General features: G+C 40.6%; 1 non-coding gene across 1 annotated transcript; it reads right to left on the reverse strand.

Moving 5' to 3' along the window:
- Nucleotides 1-4,323: 4,323 nt before the first annotated feature.
- On the reverse strand, nt 4,324-4,426 carry LOC136143202 (U6 spliceosomal RNA). Its single transcript, XR_010657897.1, has one exon. It is a non-coding gene; the product is annotated as a U6 spliceosomal RNA (small nuclear RNA).
- Nucleotides 4,427-4,791: the final 365 nt, after the last annotated feature.

Genomic DNA, 4,791 nt, shown 5'->3' on the forward strand with positions numbered 1-4,791 from the left:
AGTAGTAAAGAGACTTCAAAGATTGAACTTCTTTGGCTCTCCAAACCCTCGCAGTCGCCACCGCCTCCTGACATTTAGACTTGGTTTTCTGAGGGTGATAGGAATAGTTCTGAGAATAATTAATATACTGCTGGTTTCTCATAAAGCCTCCCAAAGACCAGGAGAGTGACAATTTAATACATGCAACAATAAATACAAATCAACTGCCCTGTTGTTGACTTTTTTGTTCCCATCTAAACACCTCAAGCCGTGTATTGGCATTAATTAATTTACTCAACACCCTTGGGTGAGACTGGTGAATATTATATTATCCCTCATTTTACAGAAGAGAAGTTGAAGCAGGGCTCTCCCCTAGGCCCAACTTTGGGACAGCACAGTTGCCTTGCTTTTCTAGATTCCCTTTGTATTCAGTCTTCCTGCCTTTCCACGTTCACCCAGTATCCCCAGTTCCGGAGGCTCAACGCTGTGCCCACCACCATTTCTCAGACTTGCCAGTCAGTGAGCTGCCCATTTTGACCTTACCTGTGGCTGAACCCAGCTCGTCTGTTAAACCAACTCCATAGCCGGGGGTGGGGCTGGGCGTGCTGAGTGTCAGACTGAACTCTGCTCCTGGCGCTTTATCCCCTTGTGAGTGTGCGTAGGTCACCTAACAATTCTGTGCTTATTATTTTCCCACTTAGAGCACAGGCAAGACCAGAGTGCTTGCCTTCTAGGTCTGTTGCATAGATCAGCTGAAAGAATATACAGAAAAATGATTCTGGGGCCAGGCTGTCTGGGTTCAAATCCCAGTTTGCCAGTTTGTTGCGGTGAAACATTCTCTATGCTTCGGTCTCAATTAGTGTTACCTATAGTTATAACTATTGGAAAAAGATGATGAGTTCAAAAAGACATGCCATGTCTGTCAGGTTTTACTCAACCTCAGAGTCTCAGAACTGGAAGCAAACTCCAACATCATCTTGTCCAGGGATGGGCAAACTACAACTCGTGGGCTGAATCTGGCCCACTGCCTGTATTTCCTCAGCCCACAAGCTAAAAATGTTGGAAAAAAATCAAAAGAAGAATATTTCATGACATGTGAAGATTATATGAAATTCAAATTTCAGGATCCATAAATGCAGTTTTATTGGAAGACAGCCACATTCATTTATTTACACGTTATCTGTGACCCTCTTTATGCATGGCAGAGTTAAGTAGTTGCCACAGAGACTGTGTAGACCGAAAGGCCTACAGTGTTTACTGTGTGGCCCTTTACAGAAAATGCTGACCCCTGATCTAGTCCAGCACAAGGTCATCAGCTTGAATACTTTCTGTGTTGGCAAGCTCGCTGCGGTACTGTATTGTCAGCTCCTCTGTTGTCCGAGGAAGTTATCCACACAGAAAGTCTTCTTGTAATCTTTCCCTATTGATCCTAATTCTCCCCTCTGGTTGATTCTTCATCCACATAACTGCACTTCACTACACCCTATCAATTCTCTCTTGTCTAGATTATCTATCCCCACGCCTCTCAACTATGCCTTACTGTTTCCCAACCCCTCACCATTCCAGGTGATGTTCCTGTGGAAGGACATGTAGGCTAGGCCTGCCCTTACCTGCTCTCATGAGCCCTGCCCTCTCCCTCTGTAATACTCACCGTGCTCATAATGACTGAATCAAGGCCTGCCTTGCTGATAGCTTACAAGCTTCACAAGGACAAGGACCTTGTTTTCTTGTGTTTTCCTATATTCCCTGTCCCAAGCATGGTGTCTGATGCTGCTGCCTCAGTTATTTGTTGACGGTTGTTGAATGACTACTCTGTAATATACCTCTTAAAATGTTACCTTCAGTATTGTATGCAGTACTCCAAAGGTCAACTGGATTCTACACTTCTGTTACTGCTGCCCGTGACCATAATATTCTTCTTATAAATAAATCATATATCCCATTCACATGGAAATTGTTGGCACGTAAAACCCACCAGCATCTATTTTACTGAGTTATAGTTGATTTACAAAATTATGTAAGTTTCAGGTGTACAACATAGTGATTCACAATTTTTAAAGGTTATACTCTATTTATAGTTATTATAAAATATTGGCTCTACTCTCTGTGCTGTACAATAATATATCCTTGTAACTTATTTATTTTATACATAGCAGTTTGTATCTCTCTCTCTTTTCTTTGGCCACACGCGGGAAGGCTGTACAGTATATCCTTGTAACTTATTTTTTTAATGTACATAGTAGCTTGTATCTCTCTCTCTCTCTTTTTTTTCTTTTGGCCACGCTGCACGGGTTACAGGATCTTAGTTCCCTGACCAGGGATTGAACCTGGGCCCACGGCAGGGAAAGTGCCAAGCCCTAACCACTGGATGGACTGCCAGAGAATTCCCAGTAGTTTGTATTTCTTAATCCCCTACCCCTATCTTGCCCCTCCCCTCTTCCCTCTCCCCACTGGTAACCACTAGTTCGTTCTCTATATTTGTAAGTCTGTTTCTTTTTTGTTATAGTCACTAGTTTGTTTTGTTGTTTAGATTCCACATATAAGTGACATCAGACAGTATTTGTCTTTCTCTTTCTGACTTATTTCACTTAGTATAATACCCTCCAGGCCCACCTGTGTCATTGCATGTGGCAAAACTTCATTCATTTTTGTGGCATAGTAGTATTCCATTGTGTATATATATCTCCACATCTTCTTTATTCATTCATGTGTTGATGCATGCTTAGGTTGCTTCCATATCTTGGCTATTGTAAATAATGCTGCTTTGAACATTGGGGTCCATGTATCTTTTCAAATTAACGTTTTCATTTTCTTTGGATATATACTCAGCAGTGGAATTGCTGAATCATGTGGTAGTTCTATTTTCAGTTTTTTGAGGAACCTCCATACTGTTTTCCACAGTGGCTGCACCAATTTACATCCCACCAACTTCTTTTAAATGAGTGATTATGAAGCTGGGTCTCCTTCATTCTGTTCATGTGAAATGGATTTATTGAACTTTTACAATATATCTATTCTTATTTAATTTGATTTTGTTTGTTTCAGCACTTTGTTCCAGCTTACTGAGATACTTTTTAATCTTTACTCTATTATGTAATATTCTGCCCCTCCTATCCTTGAGTAACTGACAAATTGGATGAGGAGTCAGTGTCTTCAGTGATGTTGGTAACAATGTGGTTCTGTGGCAAGCCACTGGAATCTCCCCTCCATCTTGATCAAAATCCATTAATCAAACACTTTGTTTAGTGTTTTTTTTTTTTTCTTTTTTGCTGTACGCGGGCCTCTCACTGTTGTGGCCTCTCCCGTTGCGGAGCACAGGCTCCGGACGCGCAGGCTCAGCGGCCATGGCTCACGGACCCAGCCGCTCCGCGGCATGTGGGATCCTCCCGGACCGCGGCACGAACCCGTGTCCCCTGCATCGGCAGACGGACTCTCCACCACTGCGCCACCAGGGAAGCCCTGTGTAGTGTATATTTGACAGAACTATTAGAATCAAAGCGTAGGCCAAAATAAGCTAAGGGAGTTGGGGACAGAACAGAAAGGGGAACTCTCTGAGGTGTGAAGACTTTAAATGCTTCTGAATCATCCAGAGTAGCTACCACCTAATCTACTAAAATGAAGGATTGCCTTCTAATTGATATGCACGTATATGAATGAGTAAATTGATCTGTGATTCCATTATATGCCATAGCAGCAATGGAATCATAACCTGTAAAACTTGATATCATCTCTCTCTCTCTCTCTCTCAGTCTCATTAATTTTGAGGATGCAGAGAATGTTGAAATGGAAGGGATCATAGAGGTATGGACAAATCTCTTATTCTTCAGACCTGCATTTTCAGGTCTGATAAAAAGAAGAACAGTGAAAGCTTACCAACCAAGTTTCTAGCCTGGTAGGTGAACCTCAATTTCCATTCATGAAAGGTTTCATCTAGAACTATGCAATGTATATTTTTGACAGCTTTAATGAGATATAAATTATATATATACACCATAAAATTGACCCATTTAAAGTGTACAATTCAATGGTTTTTAGTTTATTTACAGAATTGTGCAACCGTCACCATGCCCTAATTTTAGAACATTTTCATCACCCCCAGAAGAAACTCAATACTTACTAGCAGTTACTCCCCAAACCTGACACTCACATACACCCCCGGCCCTAGCTAATCTACTTTCTATCTCTATCATTTGCCTGTTGTGGACATTTTATAAAATGGAATAATGCAGTATGTGGTCTTTTTTAAATTAAATACATTTGACGTGTAACATTGTGTAAATTTAAGATGTACAATGTGTTATTTTGATACATTTATATATTACAATATTATTGCCATTGTCCCCAAAAAACACGGAATGCTTCATGAATTTGCATGTCATCCTTGCGCAGGGGCCATGCTAATCTTCTCTGTATTGTTTCAAATTTTATTAATAGTAAGTGTGCTGCTGAAGTGAGCACAGTATGTGGTCTTTTGTGTCTGGCTTCTTTCATATAACATAATGTTTTCAAGGTTTATCCACACTGTAGCATGTATCAATACTTCTTTTTATTGCTGAATAGTATTCCATTGTATGAAAAAAAATACCACAGTGTGTCCATCCATTCACCAGTTAATGAACATTCCGGTTGTGTTCATTTTTTGGCTGTTATGAATAATGCTGTTATTGGGCTACAAGTCTTTGTGTGAGCATACGTTTTCATTCTTCTTGGGTAGATGCCTAAGAGTAGAATTGCTTGGTCTTATGATAAATTATGTTAAACTTTAAAGAAATTGCCAGCCTGTTTTCCAAGGTAGCTGCACCATTTTACCAT

Source organism: Phocoena phocoena, chromosome X (assembly GCF_963924675.1).
Source record: "Phocoena phocoena chromosome X, mPhoPho1.1, whole genome shotgun sequence".
Classification (NCBI taxonomy): Eukaryota; Metazoa; Chordata; class Mammalia; order Artiodactyla; family Phocoenidae; genus Phocoena; species Phocoena phocoena.